Source organism: Rhinolophus sinicus, linkage group LG16, assembly GCF_036562045.2.
Source record: "Rhinolophus sinicus isolate RSC01 linkage group LG16, ASM3656204v1, whole genome shotgun sequence".
Lineage (NCBI taxonomy): Eukaryota > Metazoa > Chordata > Mammalia > Chiroptera > Rhinolophidae > Rhinolophus > Rhinolophus sinicus.
Genome location: NC_133765.1, coordinates 24886794 through 24907560, shown reverse-complemented (window position 1 = coordinate 24907560; position 20767 = coordinate 24886794). Strand labels below are relative to the sequence as shown.

Sequence of the window (20767 nt, the reverse complement as noted above, 5' to 3'; positions counted from 1 at the left end):
CCGGCAGGATTCAGCTACCTTGATGGCTTCCTTATACACACCGCACATGGGTTCCTTCTCTTCCCCAGGCCCCTGCTGGTGCTTCGAGATGTACCTTCTAAAGCAGCTACTTGCACCCTTGTCTCAGAGTAAGTTTCTGAGGAATCTCAAACTGAGGCCCTTGCCCATGGTAAAGACTGAATGGAGGAGCAGGACTTGAACCCCGTTCTGCCTCTCTCAGCTGCTGCACTCGAGTTTTCTTTTAAGCTTCATATACCAGCATCTCGAGTGCCTGCAAGGATCCTGTGATGTACACGTTCTCTCCCACTCGACAAGGTTGCAAGGAATGATTCTGCTGGACATGAGCACGTAAGGTGAGCATATTCCAGCCGAGCCCCCGTCCTCTTTTCAATGGAAGTGTCAGGGAGAGTGGCTTCCGTAGGCCAATCCCAGGATGGAGTCCTGCTTTTTGGTGGGAAGTAGGAGGGAGAGTGCATTGCTCTGAGGAACGGGGGCTGGGTACTGAGGCTCACTATTGTTAGCATGCTGCCTGAGTACAATTTCTCCAAGCTGGCCATCTCTCAGCTGGGCGATAAAGTAATTTAACTAGGGCTGTCTTCCAGGCTAGAGCTCCTGGAGATTGCTTCCCATTTATCACAGAGGAAAAACTGGGACCCGCGGCCCCCGGGCTGCTCACATCATCTAGGCTGCACGTCATTGATCTTTGAATGGTGAAGTTCTGCGATGGGTAATGGAGTCCGAGCCCATATGCTCCAGTAGCCGTGAAAGCTCTTCCCAACCCCGTCCTCTGCCTGATGTGAATTCACAGGCTTCGTGTTTAGTCATTGGCTGTGGAGTAGGAGTCGATGGACCCTGGGAAGATTCTTCTGCCTGCAGATGCCTGCTCTGCTGGTTTGTCATGATGCCATCCAACAGAGAAGGGAATGGGGAGTGAAAGAAATATTTTTTTGAGTACTATTGCAATGGAAATCATGTTTGCCTACATGCAGGGGTCTGAAAATGTTCTCTGTGAAGAACCTGAGAGTAAATATTTTAGACTTTGCAGGCCATATGGTTTCTGTGGCAACTGTTCAACCCTGCTGTTGAAACATAAAAGCAGCCTTAGATGATACATAGATCAATGAGTGTGGGTGTGTTCCAATAAAACTTTATTTATAAAAACAGGCAGAGGGCTGCATTTGGCAGGCCAGCCAACCCTGGCCTATGGCGTCCATTCTTTCTTACCCTCTTTCCTATAGTACCTGATTTTCATTCCACCTTCCTTGCACTCCTGGGAGACTGACTCCACCCCCAACCCCTGGGGATGGATTTTGATTGGCTTAAGCCAATCAGCATGTTCCATTTCCCTGGACACTGGTTGGTTCAGGGGTGGGCTCTTGCTTGTTAGGTTGGAAGGAAGACATTCTTCTTTTGTGGATTGTGTGGGTTTCAAACATGAGGTCTTTTATGAGGAAACCCTTTCTGTGGATGAAGGTCAGCCGCAATAAGGCAGTAAGGACCAAGTGGATTAGAAATAAAGAGTGGGCCCTGAGACTTTCCAATTATCTGTTACTTTTTAAAAATGCCCGTTTGAGATGAGGTTTATTTACTTGTCGCAGTAAAGATCTTAATAAACTTTCATGTGGCTGAGCATTGTGCTTTGCAGATATCATCTAATTTACTAATTACAACAACTCTTTTGAGAAGGCCTTCTAATCCCTATTGAAGAGAAACTAAGGCATAGAAAGCTTAAGTGGCTTGTCTAAAGTCACACAATATAGACACGATCGTGCACGAGGCAGAAACTATCCTTTTTATGACTAGTCTTGGAAGTCACATACCATCATTCTAGTCATTAAAACAAGGCACTAAGTCTAGCGCACTCAAGGGGAGAGAAAGTAGGCTTCTCTTTTTGAAAGAAGGAGTAACGAAGAACTTGTGGATATGTAGTGAAACCCTGACAGGACTGATTAGTCTTTCTTGGATCAGGTTTTCACCCACTTTCATCAACTGTGATCAGAGGCAGGGTCATATTATAACATGGCTGCTCCCTCCACAGTCTGGTGGAAATGGGTGGAAAAGAAATTTCTAGAAAGAGTAGCTGCACAAGGAGAGAAGGACTCTTTTCCTCCAGTTCCAGAGAGAAAATCCCAGGGAAGGATTCTGATTGGCTCAGCTTGCAGCAAAAGCCCCTCTCAAGAGCCATCAATCACAGTGGTCGGGAGGCAGAATCTGGTGCTAGAATAAAGGGAGGGGTCCCAGATGATCATGCGCAAAATTACTTACTTGTGATAAGTGTTACGACAAATAAAAAGGGACCTTCAAGAATATATAACAAACTCTCCGAGGAGGGGACAATGAAACAGACTCGAAGGATGAGTAGGACTTAGTACCGTGTTTCCCTGAAAATAAGACCGAGCCGGACCATCAACTGTAATACGTCTTTTGGAGCAAAAATTAATATAAGACCTGGTATATTATATTATATTATATTATATTATATTATATTATATTATATTATATTATACCTGGTATATCATATCATATATCATATCATATCATATCATATCATATCATATCATATTATATCTGGTCTTATATTAAAATAAGACCAGGCCTTTTATTAATTTTTGCTCCAAAAGACGCATTAGAGCTGATGGTCCAGCTAGGTCGTATTTTCGGGGAAAACGGTAAGGAGAAATGTGGGAGGAAGGGCTTTCCAGGCAGAGGGAACACAAATGCAAAGGCTCCGAGGCAGGAAAGAGCTGCCTGAGAAGCAGAAGGCCAGTGCGTCTGCAGTGCAGAGAGCAAGATTGAGGGGCGGGGGGGATGGAACAACACGAGGCAGGCAAGATGGACAGGGGCCAGACCACTTTCTACTTTATGAAGTGTAAAGAATTTGTCCTTAATTCAAAATCAATGGAAAGCCACCGAAGGATTTTAAAATAGGCCTGCGACATAATCAGATCTGCGGTTTCGGAAGATCCCCTGGGCTCACGAGGAGGAGAGCTGCTAATGGAGACCGGAAGAGGTGGATGGAGTCCAGAGACATTTAGGAAGCAGAGAGGAGAGGGGGACTTGGTTGTGGATTGCAGATAGAGGGAGGCAGAGGAACGATTCAACTCCATGGATACATGGACACAGGAAGGAAAGTACATTGCGGAGGGAGGTCCGAGTGGGGGTGAAGGTGATCAATTTAGGTTTGTGCAGGTTGCATTTGAGGCATCTCTGAAACATCCAAACATTGAGGCCCTGCCATCAACTGACAGCTCACTCCTCTCCCTGCAGGGTGGGTAATTTACACCTCCTACAGCTGATTTTATGATTGCAATCAGGAAGCGAAGGTGAGGGGGGAAAGAAAACAACCCCAACCGTACTGTGAACACTCAACATAAATTTTGTTAAACTCTTGTAGAGAATTGTTAGGCAAGGGAAGAGTGTAGGGAAACAGAGAGAAAGAGGTTCTGCTCTATTGCCGTTCTTCAAAGAGTGTAGGATCGCAGTCACTTGTTTCAATGCAATTTCAGTGAAATCCACAACACTCACTGAGGTCCTGTTATATGGCAAGCTTAATGATGTACATTGGAATTCTGTCTTTCTCTCCACCTCCCTGGATGAGACTTGAAAACCATCCCTACGTGGCCTAGAGTAGAGAGACCTTATAATAATCAGGACAAGTCATCAAAGCTAAATTAAAACCACATGCTAAGAAGAAGCTCCACCAGCTCTGCAAAGTGATTAGAGTTAAATAAAAAGATCTCTTTTCTTTCGCCCCTCCACCCCACTGCAACCTTTTCCCAGTGTTGTTTTTTACCCTCTGAAAGTAAAGAGAAGTCTTAACAAGCACCTCAGTGAATGATGTGAAGTTCTCTTGGAGTTTTCAATTTGGCTGTATTGATTTATAAGGTCGTTTCAATTACTGAATTCTTCTTGGTGGCAGTGTGTAGGGCCCGAGTACGTGAGACTCATGCTCTATTGATCCCAGGTACTTAGACAGGGGGCATTTATGTGTCTGCTTCAGATTGATGAAGTTGCCAATAATGAAACTTCCCACGCAACATTTATTAAATGAAAATCTAGAATTCATTAACACAAGAACTTGTCTGATATTAGAAAAGAAGGCGGGGGGGGGCTTGAGAAAAAAACAGGGACTACAGTAGTTAGAGTGAACATAATATATGAAGCAATTTGAATGCAAGGGAAGGCAATTTGGAATCTTATTAAATTTTCTTCTCTCCTTTTATTGTGTGAGATGGTTGGGTGGCTTCTGGGGAGTCATCGATCAAAACACAGGTGTGTGTGTGGGGGGTGGGGACTGCAAAAAGAGACCAGTTCCCAAATCCTCGCTGTAGTGAAAATGGGCACTGCTATCCAGTGCCTAGTGTCTGGCCCAAACCAGGAACTCAATAAATATGAATGACAGATGAATGAATGAAGGGGTGACTGGATCAGGATTCGGGGACACTAGGGAATATTATCTGTGGTCGCCAAAGAGGCTGGCACGGCTATTTAGCTCAGGCCTGTGAGACGCTATTTCCAATTCATTTCACTCCTTTATTCATTCATTTGTTCATTCATTCTCTCACTCACTCAAACATTTATTGTGAATCGCCCATGTGCAAAATACTATGTTAAGCTCTCTATTAGTTTCCTATGGGCCTCCTGACAAATTACTACAAACTGGGTGGCTTAAAACAACAGAAATGTATTTCTCACCATTCTGGAGGCCAGATGTCCAAAGTCAAGTGTTGGCAGGGCCAGGCCCCCTCCGGAGGCTCTCAGGAAGAATCCTTCCCCGGCTCTTCCAGCTGCTGGTGACTCTGGGAATTCCTTGGTTTGTGGCAGTGTCGCTCCAGTCTTTGCCTCCATCTTCGCATGACTATCTGTCCTGTGTGTCTATGTCCCTGGATCTCCCTCTTCTTATAAGGACACCGGTCATTGGATTTGGGGCCCATTCCAATCCATTTTAACTTGGTAACACCTGCAAAGACCCTTTTTCCAAATAAGGCCATATTCACAGGTTCTGGATGGGCATGCGTTTTGCGGGGGACACTTCAACCCAGTACAAGCACTGTGGGGAGAATACAGATTGGCGCCTGCCCTTCGGGGGCTAACAGTGGAGCAGGGGAGATAAGAGAAGCACATATGTTCCGCATATACACACACATATATAATCATCTCTCTGTTTACAGCATGTCAAGCTGGTGCCCTGATTTATTCCCTGGAATGGTTCCTGCAACTTGCTGAAATCGGAAGGAGGATGCTCCTTTTTAGAGATGAGAGCAGGGAGGTTCAGAAAGGTGAGGTCACACAGCTAGTGGACGGCACGGCCAAGCCTTGCTGCTTTGTTTTCCATGCTTCTTGTTGGGAAGTGACAAAATGCAGATGAGCTTAAAGAAGACAAAAAATGATAATCTAACCTCACGTAGGTAAACACTCTTACATGTGGGTATGTAATCCCTCTGGAATTTACAGTGTACAATTTTTTTTTCTTAGTCTGCCCTGTTGCCATTTTAGGAAATGGCCATCTTCCCATCCGTGTTGCTCCGTGCCGGTCTCCCGGAAGCCTTGTCAGGGCAGCAGGACTCCATCATGGCTATGGTTGATGAAATCAGGCAGGGGCAGCTGACCCACACTGAGTGTATCAGTGCCTTGGAACGGAGACCCAGAGGGTCCAGCCTCCATCTTGCTGACCCTCAGATGAAGCTGGTGAGAATCTGGAATGGGCAACACTGCCCTTTGATGTAGGCTTGGAAGCTGAGGAGAGTGGGCTGTAGGAAGAAAGTGGAAGGAAGCCAAAGGAAGGAGAATTCAGAGATGGTTCCCATAATCAAGCCACATCTTACCCTTAAGTTCTCTGAGTATCCTTACCACAGTACTCTCTTTTCCAAATCCACTGGATTGGAAAGGTTTCTGTTACTTGCAACCAAGAATCCTGCGACACGTGGCAAAACAAAACAAAACAAAACAAAACAAAACAAAACAAAACACACCCTAAAAGTAGCTTAAACCATAAAGATGTTTGTTTGTTTGTTTGTTTACCAAGATGGCTGGAGAAAGATAATTCTGGAGTGGTTGGATGACATTAAAGACATAGGTATTTACTGTGTCTTTGTCCTGCCTTCCCTCATTCCCTGGGGTTGAACACGTATGTTCAGTAGTGCAAAATCAGAGCCCTGTGAGTAAGGAAGAAGGGGATGGAATGGTACTGGGAGGGTAACCAATAAATTTCTCCATGAGTCTCAACTCAAAGACTATCCATAACATTTTTCAACCTAAGATATTCACTTAACATATTGTGACCGTCTTTCTATTTCGATACGTATACGAAGTGCATGATTTTATCCATCACACTATAGAACTGTGACTCTCAGCATAGGTGGTTGAGCCAGTGATATCCATTGTCTGATACCCCCAGCTCTCTGCTGTTGCCCTGGCAACAATCCATTCTCTGACCCAGTTGTCAAGGACAATTGTGTCTTTGTTTTCTTCCATTTCTTTGTTAGAGACTATTTATTTTTCTTCCTCAGGCAAGACTTCGGTTTCCAGAGAGGACCACTTCTTTCTCCCGCCTCACCTGCTCATTCCTGAGGCCCCAGAGGGTGGACGGTCACCCCCAAAGGCTTGGCCAGGGGAGTCAGTGACCGTGGAGAGGGCAGAAACAGGGCTTTGGGGTGGAAGCGGGGCTATCTCTCTGGGATGACGTTGAGGACTGATCAGGGAATCCTCGGCCTCAAAGTGACCTAAGTAAGTGCCCGGCACAAGCTGACCATAGCAAAGCTCCTTTGAACGCCACGTTCCTGCTGGCCTCAGGAAGGGAGGGCGGAGGCAGTATGACATGGCTAAGCACAGACTTTGACTTGGACTGACCTGGGTTCGAACCCTGGCTCTGCCACGTAGAAGCACATTACGTAAACTCCAGGACTCTGTTTTCTCACTTGTAAAATGGGGATAATGATACCTATTCTGGTTATTGTGTCGATGGGCGATAATGTCGTAAAGTCATTAATAGAGAGCCTGGCAGGTAGAAGATGCCCAAGAGATGACAGCTACTGCTGGTGTCGTAAGAATTTTCCTGGTGACTACTTCCTCTCCTTGCCCCCAGTTCTCTATGGGGGGAAGGATGAAGGAGACTTGTGCCCCTCTATTTCCTCCTCTGTCAGGAGGGAAAATAATTAGATGGGACCTTGTATGTAACACATCCCGCAGGTGGTGAGTAGTTAGTAAATGTGAACAATTATAATTAACATTACCCCTCCTTCTCCTAGTCTGATGTTTCCTTTTGCATTTAACAATGATTTGTCTAGTACCTTCTAGAAGCCATGCCCTGTGCTTGGCTCTGGGGGGTTAGCAGTGACCCTGACAGGCACAGGTATGTGCCATCCTACCTGGGGGCTGAGAGCGTTGCCTTTGACTGCAAAGGGGCGTCTGTGTGCCAGGCCCTTGAAACAGGGCTCTCCTTCCCTTCAGCACCCCCTGGACTCGTGGAAGTGGGCAGGGAACAAGGCCTCAGATGGGTGAACGAGTAGGAATCATGATTCTGTCAGGAAAACGCAAGAGCCACCAAATGCAAAAGGACATTGAGGCCCTGCTATGGTGGCAGCAAGGGGCAGGTGCTCTTCCGGGCAAGATTTCGGCAGCCCCAAGAAATATTTAAATGCTTTCAGTTTGGTGGGCAAAACAAGCCCCGGCGTCTCACTTCTGAGAATCCAGCTCTGTGGGACCAGGAAATGGGAGCTGTGTTCAGAGAGCTCTGGGAGCAAGGACCTACCAGTTTCTCCTTGGCTGTGACGGAAATAGGCAGGCCTGGGTGGAAGGATGCAGGGGACATTTGGGAAAAGAGAGCATTGTCCTCTGGTTATGGGTGATTCCATTTTGGAGTGGCCATGAGTATGGGCTCTGGAGCCAGAAGGCCTGGGTTGAACTCCCTGTGTTTGACTCCCTTAACCAGCTGTGCGACATCAGCACAATTGCTCTACCTCTCTGAGCCTCAGTCTCCTTGTCTGTAAAATGGGGATGAAAACTGTATCTACCTCACAGTGGTGCCACCAAGATGAAATGAGGCAAGGCATATGTCGTGCTGCTTATCTCATTATATCTGCACAAGAAGCCTGCAAGGCAAGGTAGGGTCTCTGTGCCCATTTCATAGATGGGAAAACTGAGGCTCAGGGAACTCCTTAAGGGCAGATGCTGGGTCATAGTTGTCTTTATTTGTCTAGTACCTACTAAGTCTCCAATAAGTGGTGGTATCACATATCATTTTAGGGATGTGACCATTGATTGCGTTCATTCAATGAGCACTTGAAAACATGCTGATTCCAAACGTCCGTGCTCTGTGAGATGGGGAGCGCCAGGTGGATTAGAAATATGCTTGTCCATCAAGTGGTGGTGATATAGGTAATAATAACTGCTATTGATTGAGCACTTACTATGTGACTGTCAGGCACTGTGCCGCACATATTGCCTGCATTCTCATGAGATGATCAAAGTTGCCCTATGAATAAGTGCTATTATTTACTTCCATTTCATAGATGAGTAAACTGAGACCGACAGAGGTTAAAGAACTTGCTCAAGATCATCCATCTGGTTGTGTCAGAGCTGGGATTCTCACCGAGGCTTGTTGGACACCAAAGTCTGAGCCTCTGGTCTACACCACATGGCCCAGAGAAGGTGACTATCTTGCCCAAAGTCACACAGCACACAGTGGTACAGCCAAGGCAGGAGTAGGAGTCGAGCTGCTTCCTTCAGTTCTGCCCTCTCTGCCCCAGTTCTTCCCAAGGAACCACTGGTTTGCTTTGTGCCACTATTGACTCATTTGCATTTGCTAGAATTCTGGGTAATTGGAATGACACAGTATGTGCTTCTTTTGTTTGTCTTCTTTCACATCGCGTAACTATTTTGAGATTCATCCGTGCTGTTGTGTATACTAATACCAACTCTGACTCCTACATGGGTTTTACTTTTGCAAGGCTCCAATAAGGTAATAGGTGTGGAAAATACTTTTTAAATGATAAAGCCACATAGTTGTTATAAAGGATGATTCTTAAGGTACCTTCTGCCCAAGATAGCTATTCTGTGCCTGGAGAATCCCTTTTCCTTACCACCCCTGTATACTCATCCCTACTGCAGTTAGTGTTGGTGGCTGACGGCTCGCAGCTACCCCATCCTCTGTGGAATTGCATTTGTTAGATGAAAGCTGCATCCTCCAAGAGGTTACCCTCTCCCACAGAGGCAGCTGGCAGCCAATGACTGACGGATGGAGGTGGAACAAAGGCTGTGGTGTCCCGCATGCTCTGGGGCTCCAATGCTACTTCCCCAGTATAGTATCATTCCTTGAGTTCACCAAGCACATCCGTTGGTGACAGAGTGATTCTATCAGACCCTTACACCATGGACATCCTCGTTGGGATTGACTTATATGAGGTTGAACAATTAAGTTCACAAACTCATCCTAGAAAAAGTGCTACATACTTCATTGCTGAATATCACTACGGTCACCTTCGAAGTTCTCCCTTTGGGAAGCTATGCACTGACGCCAGCGCCTAGTCCGCCCTTCAATTTTGGAACTCTTTTTCTGGAATGGCCATCTGAGTTGTCGTTGTATTACACTTGATGTCCTGAATGTCATCAAAATGTCTTCCTTTCAATATTTCCTTTATCTTTGGATAAAGAAAGAAGTCACTGGGGACCAGATCAGGTGAGGAGGGAGGGTGCTCCAATACAGTTATTTGTTTACTGGCTAAAAACTCCCTCACAGACAGTGCCGTGTGAGCTGGTGCAGTGTTGTGATGCAAGAGCCGTGAATTGTTGGTGAAAAGTTCAGGTCGTCGAACTTTTCATGCAGCCTTTTCAGCACTTCCAAATAGTAAACTTGGTGAACTGGTTGTCCAGTTGGTACAAATTCATCATGAATAATCCTTCTGACATCAAAAAAGGTTAGCAACATCGTTGCAACAAGTTCACGAGCTTGTCATACGTCGTATTCCAGGGGTGTGTTTGCCTTCGCTGCTCTCAGGGCCTCAGCTAGAGCCACTATTTGAGGGTTCCTATATATGTGCCATCATGTGACACTGCACAATGTAACTTTGGGCGAAATGATGCCGCTGTGAGCACATGACTGTGGAACCCACTGGTCCTACCACGTCCTATGCTCTCCGGACGTTGTGTCTGTTAAAGCAGTGGAATGGCCTCTTGAGGGAATAGCTGGTATGTTAGCTTGGAGATGACACCCTGTGAGGTTGGCATACTCTCCTTAAGGAAGCAAACAGAATATTCCTTAAATCAATGGTCATTATGTGTTGCTGTGTCACTGGGTCTGGGACCGAGAGTTGAAACTAGGAATTGCCTCACTCTCCATAACGCCCTGTGAGTTATTTGGAAGATTTCTGTGGTGTCCCCAGGATCTGGGAATCTAGAGGCCATAGTTTCCAGAGTAGGTGCTGCTTCCATCCGGGGATGCAATAGGAGTCTCAGGAAACATAAAACGACGTCTGCCACCTTGGCATTTTGGGGAGACTAGAAAGCAAAGTCAGCATTCCAGCAGAGATAATGGACCTTGAACACCACGAGAAGATGGGGCTGCAGCTACACAGTGAGAACAGTGAGACATCGTCTCGGCACTCAGGTGGGTCACCTGGGGGATCTCTAGGTACCCCAGAATGGGCAATACAATCCCTGCCTGATAAGGGCATGGTAACCATGGGTTTGGACTCTGAAAGCTGAGAGGCTGTGTCACCCCATCAGGCCGGGCACTTAGCCCCGCAGAAGCGCTAACAGGGGAGGGCAATCTACAATGAATGGCAGAGGAGGAAGATGGTGAGTATGTGTTTGGCTTTGAGACTGACTGCTGCAGTGGAGATTCTGGTTCATCCCGTTCATCTTCCTCTTGTTAAAATTTCCCCTAAATTGTGACCAAGCAGAGTTCTATGGAAGCCGTGTCTGCGTGGAGTGAACCTAACGTGAGAAGCAATGAATGAGAGCAGTTCAAGGGATAACCTGTCGTAGACACTGTCTGTGTCCCTGGTGATCCCTGTTTGGGGCTGGTGGACCCAGCTTCCCGGTGCTGTGAGAGCTGGTGCACGGTTCTCAGCTGCCTCGTTCTCTGGTGAATTTCCTTCAGCCAACAGGAAGCCCCTATCCATCCTGGAATAGCCAGCAGCCAATGACAGACTGATACAGGGGAATCAAATCTAGACCCCTTGCCTCCAGGTGGACTATCTCTGCGAGGTAATTCATTCTGCACAGCACCCTGTGGGGTCAGGCTGAGGCTGGTCTCCACAGGGAGGCTGGGCGCTTAGCTTTTACTCCCTGTGCTGTACGGTCCCCTTTAACCCCTTTCTTCTACGAGTACTCACTCACTCAAGGAAAGGAAAAATCACTTACCTAAGAATAGCACCAAAACCCACACACAATCTGGGAATTAATCTAACCAAAGACGTGAACTGTGATCGTGACATCAGGTAATTTTTAGTATTATCAAATAATTCCTTCATCGCATATTATTTCTTAAAAATCATCAAATGATGATGATTCTAATTTTTATAGTTTGCTTGTTTGTATTTGTATTAATTTTCTATTGCTGCTTGTGGGGACAGGGTCCCAGAGAGTGGTTTCCAGGCTCTCGACCTCACATGGAAAGGTGCTGGCTTGGGTAGTAGATGGCCATCAGCTGTGACTAGTTGGCCATCAGCTGTTACCAGTGAGCCATTAGCCACTAATATAACTGCCATGGCTAAGCTAGTAAGCGCGATTGCAGCTAGCAAGGGGTGGGTGGGTTGGTTGGCAGAGAAGCGGACGGCAGATTGCTCAGCCTGCTTCTTGTATCTCCAACCCAGCCGCTAGCGAGAATATAGTGCTATGAACCCTCGCCCCCATCCATGGCTCTGTGGGTGTTCCTTTTTGACCTCACCATGTACTGCGTTCTTGTGCGGGGAGCAGGACTAGAGTCCCTGCATGACACCTGCTGTAACAAATTACCATAAACTTGGTGGTTTGACAATAGAAATGTATTATCTCATAGTTCTGGAGGTCGGAAGTGAGACACGGATCTCATTGGGGTAAAATCAAAGTGTCAGCAGGGCTTCATTCCTTTCTGGAGGCTCTCGGGGGGGCTGTTTCCTTGTCTATCTCTATGACCCTTCTGTTGTCACATCTCTTTCTGATGATAGCCAGGAGAGACTCCACTTTTAAAGACTCAAGTGATTCGATTGGGCCCACTTGGATAATCCAGAACAACCTCCTCATCTCAAAGTCCTCAGCCTTCAGGGCGGCCAGTTAGCTCAGTTGGTTGGAGCCTGGTGTTAATAGCACCAAGGTTGCCGGTTCGATCCCCGCTTGGGCCACCGTGAGCTGCGCCCTCCTTAAAAAAAAAAAAAAAAAAAAAAAAAAAAGTGAAATAAAATCTGGGAGTCCTGCAGGAGGTTTCTTAAAAGTCCTTAACTTTGATCATATGTGTTTGCAAAGTCTCTTTTGCCATATAAGGTAACATAGTCACAGGTTCTGGGATTAGAATATGGTCATCTTTGGAGGCCATTATTCTGCCACCACACGATCCAAATAAAGTCCATATACTGTGTTTCATTGATATATCGCTTAAGTCTTTTAAAATCTATAGTCTCTCCTCTATAACTCTTTTGGTCTTTGCAATTCATTGTTAAAGAAACCGGGTTCTTTTTCCCATGGGATCTCCCAGTCTTGATTTTGCTATAGCCTCGGGGTTTTTCAAAAGCGTTCTTTTGTTCTCTGTTTTCTCCTGTAAATTGGTAGTTGGATCTAGAAGCTTTATCAGATTTGTGTTCATTTCCCTTGGTAAGACTACAGAGCAGGTATTTTGTATTTTTTTGTAGTATGCGTTGCCTATAGATGCCCAGGACCCAAACCTCTTAATTCTGTAGGAGTTGCAAAAGGGTGCTATTTGAATTCTATAATTCTGTGTTTATTCATTAGTTGGACTATATCTACAAAGTGTCATCTGCTATTTGGCTGACAGTTCTTTCAGGAGAGGCAACATAGATGCTGCTTCTTCCCCTTTACTTTCTATTTCGCACAATAAAAAGTTGGTTTACTAGCCTCCTCCATCCATATCCAGTGAGTTTCACTCCGAATCATTATGAATTCAAGGACTTAAGGATAGTGTATGTCAAACACAGATCTATATTCTGGGTTTCGAACAGTGGTACGCAAATTTCTTCTCACCAAGGATCTGGCTAGCCTATCCACAAGACGCCTTAATTGAAAACATTTGGCTCGCTAAATCCACTGCATAAAATAAGAATTAATTAGCTGCCCAAATTTGAATAAAGTAAAGACGTAAGCAAGAGTCACATAAGGTTACAATCAGCAGGAGAGTCCTGGTTTGACCACACGGAGTGGCCAGCATTCCAGCCAAAATAAATGATTCATTAATCAAACTGGTCTTATCTCACACCATTAGCCTCTATTGAAAGTACCTTGAATACCCTTCTCCCATTTATTGAAATGCTCCAAAAATCCCTTGTTTAAAACCATCGACTTAGCAATAGCCGCTAACATTATTGAGTTCTTACTACGAGATAGGCAGTTTTCTCAGTACTTCAATATATTGACACATTTAATTTTCACCATCACCCTAAAAGGGAGACATTAGTATTATTTCCATTTGTAAAGGAGACAATTGAGTCAGAGAGAGGTTAAGTGACTAGTCTGAGGTTACACAGCTGCTAAGTGATGGAGCAGAGACCGACAACCTGAGGTCCGTTCTCCCACGTGGCAATTACTGGCTGAATAGTAGCTGCCTCCGTGAGACTGGGTATGTATTCCCTTCAGTTCACCACAGCACCTGCCTGGCCCTCTTCATTAATTGATATTACTTGCCTGGCCTCTGTAGGCATTGGAGTTTGAGATCTCTGACATGCCTCATCGCCTCTTTACAAGTCTTGAGATTTTAGGGAGCTTTAATTGGGTTGGTAATAAGAATGGATGCCTCATCTGAACCTGTCCAGGGAAGAGAGTTTTATTTGTCCTGGATCCCATGCTGGGCTGGATTTATCAATACAGAATCCCAGTGCCAAATTTAGCAGAGTGAATTGTTTCTCAAATGTAGGCCCGCAGCATCTAATTTGAGCTGTAACTTAGTAACTGTGTGTGCAATTACCTAGTGAAGTGATGGGTGATGGACATGTTCAAGATAGGACCAGGGAGCACTGGACCAAATAATTTCCTTTTTTTCTTTCTCCTGCCACAAGAAACAATTTTCTACCCTGTTGACTGTCTTGGTGGATTCGGCTCTTTCTTTGGTTGCTAGAAACAATGTTGAAAGTGTGGCTTAAAGACCAGCCAGCTGTCAAGAGACTATGAAACTCAAACCCTGCATCACAGTGTTTGCTGTGTGACTATGGGTTACTTCCTAAGGCTCTCTGGGCCTGTTTCCTGAGTAATATAAGAGCCAGAAATATTTGCCTTGTCAAAGACCTTTGGTTCTGTGAAATAAGTGGGGGTCGGGGACTGGGTAGATTTCATTTCCATATGTTATGGGAACCGCCTTTAACTGTGCACTTACTATGTACAAAGTATTTTACATGTATTGTTTTGTTTGGACCACACAATGATATAACACACAAACGGAAGCTCAAAGGAGTTAAGAGATTAGTCTAAAATCACACCGCTCGTAGTGAGTGAGTGGCAGAGCTGGTCAAAACCCATTGAAGCAGATTCAGTTGGTAGGCAGAGGATTTACCCAGCAGGGAGGGAGTTGTTCAGTTAAATCCCCTCTCATTCTAATATTCTGCGAGTTCAAAGTCCTGTGACAATAGAAGCAAAGCCTTTTGCTTCTGTTGCTTCAATTCCAGGCTCTGGCTCTTGACACATTGGACACAGCATCATTGAGCTCCTGGCTAACTTAGGCAAAAAAGAATAGACAGGAAGAACTCCTAGAACCAAAGAATAGCTGAACCAGAGGTCCAGGGGCTTTGGCATCCTGAGAGTCCAGGCAGAAAAGAAAACAATGGCTTCAAGGTGGGGTGGTAATGAAGTAACAGCTCCACCTACTTCTAACCCATCTTCGTTGGGCTTTATATCCAAATTCCCAGAAAAGAGTGATTGATTCCAATCAGTTCTTGTACCTGCCCCTCAGCCAAGAGGTGATGGGGCAATTTGATTGACAGCTCCCGGAGATCTGTATTCAATGGGGATGAGTGGGGGGCGGGGAACAGGTCCCCTGTATACAAATGAAGGTGCTGGTAGCAGATGGAGAGGACGGGATGTCAGCCAGGTCTGCTCTAGAGGACTTCCTGGAGATAGACAGGTGCCCCGGGGTCGAGGGCAGCGCTATTGGGAGCTGGGATGGTGATGGCTGGTTCTCCCCATCTGGAGAATGACCATGTTAGAGGGTCTCTGTCCCATCCTGCTTTCTTGTCACTTAAGACCCCCTGGTTCCTTCACTGAGCACCACCACCTAAGAGTGTTGGTTTCCCAGACTCCTGCTTGGGTGCAGTCCTGGGAAACATGGCTGCCGCTGTCACCGCGATCTTCCCCTCTCCTTTTGTTTACCAAACATCTTGATGAGATATGGGAAAAGGATCTTTAACAGTGGACATTAGTAATGGTTATTATATGCCCATAGAAATCTTCTTCCCACCCACCCCCATTATTCTGTACCCATCTTAATCGTGGTCAGCCTTAATCACACGTGGGTGATAAAGAGACATTGGGATTATAAAACGAGAATGTTGAGGAGTGGGCAGAGTGGCTTCTGGAATCAGGCTGAGGCGGGAACTGCCTCCTGGACCACATCAAACCTCTGTTGTATTGGCTGCCTCTCTGCTGCCTCCTTTGGCTCCTTCAATTGCACCTTCCCCCTTAGTGGTCAGAGCTCAGGCTCTAAGCCAATAATTTGCTTCCTTGGCTACAAATTGGGGAGCTTAAAATACTGCGATCTGGTGTACCACACCCAGATATTCCGATTTAATTAGTCTGTGGTCAGGTTTGGGCATTAGTATGTTTAAAAATCTCCCCAGGTAATTCTAATATGCAGACAGAAATGAGAACCACTGACAGGTTATAGGTCAGTACTTCAAACTGCTGAGTGTCCCCCCTCTAGAAAAGGAAGATTCTGGGATAGTAGCCTTGTCATGGACCTTTGGAAGTACCTTTATGGTGGCAAAGCATAGAGAGCCAGGTAGACCTGGGTTCAAATCCCAGATCTTCCTCTCACTTGCTGTGTGCCTTTGGGTAAATGTCTTAACATCTCTGAGATGTAGCTTCTTTGTCTATAAAGTTGGGTTCATAAGAGAACCTCCCTGATGATGGTGTCATTGGGAGTCAATGAACTTGTGTATATAAAGCATTTGGCACAATGCTGAGTATAGACTAAGCGCTCCGTAACTGTTAGCTGTTGTTGTCATTATTGTTATCTGGCATTTCCAAGTTTTTATCTGAAAACTTAGATACTTGGTACGTCACTCTGAACAAGATAATCCCACGCGGGAAACTGGTTTTCTGATATGCAGCACAATCTGTAGGACCTCACTACCTGAGGTGTGGTCTGGGGATCAGCAGCACCGGTATTGCCCCAGCGCTTGTTAGAAATTCAGACTCTCAGGCCCTACCCCAGGCTTATGAACCAAAATCTGCATTTTAACATGGTCCCCAGATAACCTGCATGTACTTTAACGTTTCAGAAGCCTTGGACTAGAATAGTCTGAGCCTAGGGCCCCCATGTCAGGGTAATTCTCCACTATAGCCTTAAACCAAGGTAATTCGTAGTGAAATTTCAGACACTCTGGGAGTGTCTGATTAAAATAAGAGCTTCTGATTATTGCTGATTAAAATAAGAGCTTCAGTAATCATTCTGTAGGATTGCTGGGATGTTCACGTCGACTTCTCTCTATGAGACTACACCCACTGTCACACTGAAAGTCTAAGAACAGCTCTGTATGATGGGTACTATCATTTATATGATAAGTTGAGACTCAGAGAGGTTAAGGAACTTGCCTAAGGTCACACAGCTTATACAGAACAGAGTCCTTTGAAGCCTGCTCCAGGGCTCCGGCTCTTCTGCTTCTAATTTACATGGCACCAGGAAGTAACCTCTGGGTAATTCCCTATTTCCACTCTAGGGAAAGGGGAGTGTGGTCACTTTGCATCCCCTCCTTCCTGGTATACTTTTTCCAGCTGGAGAAGGAACATGTCCATTAGAGGTATTCCCAGTAGCTGCCACTCCATGTTGCTGTACAGAAATGCTTGATTCTGATGATATTCCCTCCTCCCCATACAGTTAATATATATTCCCATGCAGGCTTGATCCTTATGAGTGCACGGGCTGAGTGTGTGTGTGAGACCCGACAAGAGCATACTAGCAGAGACAGAACAGAAGTGCTTCCCAAAGCCTGAGGGCTGTCATGTTTTCGCCAATCTTTCTTGAAGCAAAGAATATTTATTCAATTTTCAGTGGAAGGGCTGAAGGGTCCTTTCAGGTACAAGGCACACATAGTGAGTGGTCTCGGCGTCTCCAAAGGGGAAGGTCTATTACTTGACTCACAGGGGAATTAAAGGAGTAGAGGTGAGAGAGAAGCAAAACCCACACCAGAGGAGAGAGTGGAAGAGGCTGAAAAAAACTGTCAATCGTGATAAGGTGGTGGAAGGAGGGGTGGGGGGGACGATGAGGAACAGTGCTTTGTCCCAGCTGTTGGGGGAAAACAGGGATAATCCTGAGCAAGGGGGTGAAGTGGATGGATCGGACGACGAAGATGTTGACGACGATGGTTAGTTCATATCGAGAGCTCCTCTGTGCTGGGCGTCTTAAGCACCGTTTCCCTGACTCCTTCAGACCTGCACCGCTCAATATGCAGCCACTAGCCACATGGGGCTTTTAACGTTTAGGTTTATATTAACTAAAATTAAAGTTAAGTTCTGTTCATTTTAATTGAAAGGTCAAGTTTTTGATAGCCACATGTGGTGAGTGGTTACCTTATTGGACAGTGAAGATAGAGAATGTTCTTGCCTTTGCAGAAGGTTCTATGGAACAGTCCTGGACTAGACCCTGTCCACTCAAAATATGGTCCCTCTGTATCACCTAGGAGCTTGGTAGAAAGACAGATCTCAACGCTTTCTATGGACCTACCAAATCTCCTATTGGGGAAGTGTTTGGACACTATTCCTTCAAATCTCTCTCTCTCTCTCTCTCTCTCTCTCTCTCTCTCTCGCCATTCTGGGATTTCAACTACCCTTATTTTATGCCTTTGGATATTGTTCCACAGGATATTGAGGCTCTGTTCATTTTATTATTAATTTTTTTGTCATCTTAAAAATGGATAATTTCTATGGATCTATCTTCAAGATACCTGGCTTTCTGTTCTTGTATACTCCAGTTCTAAAATTTCCATTTGGTTATTTTTCATGTTTTCTCTTTTTCTGCTGAGATTTTTCATCTTTTCATTCATGATAAGCATATTTTCCTTTACATAATTGGACAAAGTTGCTTTAAATCTTTATCTCATAGTTTCAATATCTGGGTCATCTCAGGATTGGCTTCTGTTGAATATGTTTTCCCTTGAAAATGGGTCACAGCTCCCTGGTTTTCTGCATGTTGAGCAATTTTGGATTTTATTCTGGATGTTGTGAATGTTTTGTTTTGGAGATTATGGGTTCTGTTATATTGCTCCAAAGAGTGTTGACGTTTTTGTTTTAGCAGGCAATTACATTTGTTAGACTGCAAAGTCTGTCTCCCCTGCGTGCACGGAAGTTAAAATCTTAGCTGATCTCATTACTCTGTTAAGATACTTTGAGTCTCTCCTGTGCATGCACGATCTTGGGGTCGGCTAGAGATTTGGAGGTCCCTGTCTGCTGTCTGCCCTCTACGATTGTCATTCATTATGACTAGGGTTGGCTTGGGTTCCATCCTTGGGTTCCTCAGGCCGGAAAGTTGCCAAGATTTCGCTGAGTATTTTAGCTGCCCTGTCTTGAGCTGCACCTGTGACCTGCCCTCAGCCCAGAGTAGCAAAAAGGAGAAACCCGTCTCATACCAGTCCCTTCCTCCACGATTTGACTTTCCTCCGAAAATCTATCTTTTCTTCCCACTCTCCAGAGACCTCGGGTAATTGCTTTTTGTATTTTGTTCAGAGTTCATAGTTGTCATATGTGGCATGGCTAGTCTGTTAGGATCTAACTCTGCCATACCACAAATAGAATCCTGGACTTACTGAATCAGAATCTTCATTTTGATAGAATCCCAAAACGATTCATGTGCAGTTTAGAAGCACTGCTCTAAACCACCCTAAGTGAATTTTGATCACTCAGTGTTGCCTCACTCAGCTGCCAAACGGTTTGTTCCCCCGCGCTCTTCCCAGGATTTCACAAGGGAGTGCCTCGGCAAACTGAGGCCCAATGGAGAGACATCGGAAAAGCTCCTTTGAGGGGAAGTCTCAGCAAACTGAGGCCCGATGGAATCATATCGGTCCCTCCCCTTCAATGGATTCCTTGGAGGTGTGCGTGTGTGAAGGCAAAGTACAAGCTGGAACACAATGGGAACTTTCGGAAAGACAGCCAGCAGGCTACTAACACACAGATCTTGAGATTAACAATCTTTTACCTCCTTAGATGTTAACCAATAAAAACTACGCGTTGGCCCGATTCGGGGCTCAGTCCTTGAGCCCCGCTTGTACTCTATTCTTGGCTACGGTCTTTTCTTAGCCCTGCACCGCCCTTTCCACTTCCCACAGCTCGTGTCCTGCTGGACGCGACAACTCAGTGTCTGATAAGTATATGGGAGTTCTATATACTATTTTTGCAGTTGTTTTGTATGTCTGAAATTATTTTGTAAAAACTTGAAACAGTAACATAATAGTCAAAAAGGACTCAGCTTCTCAGTCCCAGCTGGACATTTCCTTGGTAAACACTGTCACTTTTTTTTGGATTCTTATTACATTCCAGCACTTTGTGCATCGTCTCCTTCTCTTTCAATCTTCACAATAGGTAGGTACTGTTGTTCCATTTTACAGACAAAGAGACTAAGGACCAAAGACTTAAGGAACTTGCAGGGAGTGGCTTAGCAAGCAGGTAGCAGAGCCAGAATTCCATTTGGAATCCTAGGGGGTCAGCTCCTCCCCGGTGAGGAGGTGGGGACAGAGCAGGAACAGTGGGTGAGAGCAATGCTTCTCAAAATGTGGTCCAGCAGCATCATCAGCACCACTTGGGGACTGATTATAAAAGTGACATCTTGGGCTCATCCCAGACGTCCCGAATAGATACCCTGAGGAAGCCATAGCAAGCTCTGCAGGCGATTCTGACACTCATGTTTGAGCCCCCCCCCACCCCCCCGCCCCGCTTAAAGGGTTGGTGGTTTCTGCCTGGTGGCAAGCATCAACTCTGTTTGTCATCTTCTGCATTATTTATGAGGTTTCATTAATATACAAATTTCTGCCAATTGATTGGTCTGCCTGGCATGGTTCCATGCATCTCATAAATCAGAGGCTGCTGTGCTTTCTTGTTTAGTAATTCTCTAACTGTGGACCATTTTGTTGCTGCAATGAGATTAATAAACACTCCACTCGGAGGGAAATGAGCCAGGCTGGTTCCCCTGTGCCCAGAATTCCTGCTGTCCTGTAGCTTCTTTGGGACCCATAGAATTGCCAACGGGTCCCCTGAATCTTGGGCTCTGGAGTCAGTGAATTAAGCTTTGCGTTCCAGCTTTGCCAATTACTGGCTGTGTGACAACAGCAAGTCATGTGACCTCCCAGCCCATTTCCTCCCCTGTGAGATGGAGGCGGTAGAATCTTAGGACTTACTGGTATAAAAATGATTGGTTCTTGCTTTC

The 20767-nt window shown here is 45.5% G+C and overlaps 1 protein-coding gene and 1 long non-coding RNA gene across 2 annotated transcripts in view; both read left to right on the top strand.

Moving 5' to 3' along the window:
- The window catches only part of CMKLR1 (chemerin chemokine-like receptor 1), a 121588-nt gene that overhangs the window by 14015 nt on the left and 86806 nt on the right, over positions 1–20767 (top strand). The gene's annotated exons all lie outside the window — the stretch shown is intronic.
- Positions 85–5948, top strand: LOC141569218 (uncharacterized). Its single transcript, XR_012492700.1, has 3 exons — positions 85–353; positions 5172–5404; positions 5497–5948. It is a non-coding gene; the product is annotated as an uncharacterized LOC141569218 (long non-coding RNA).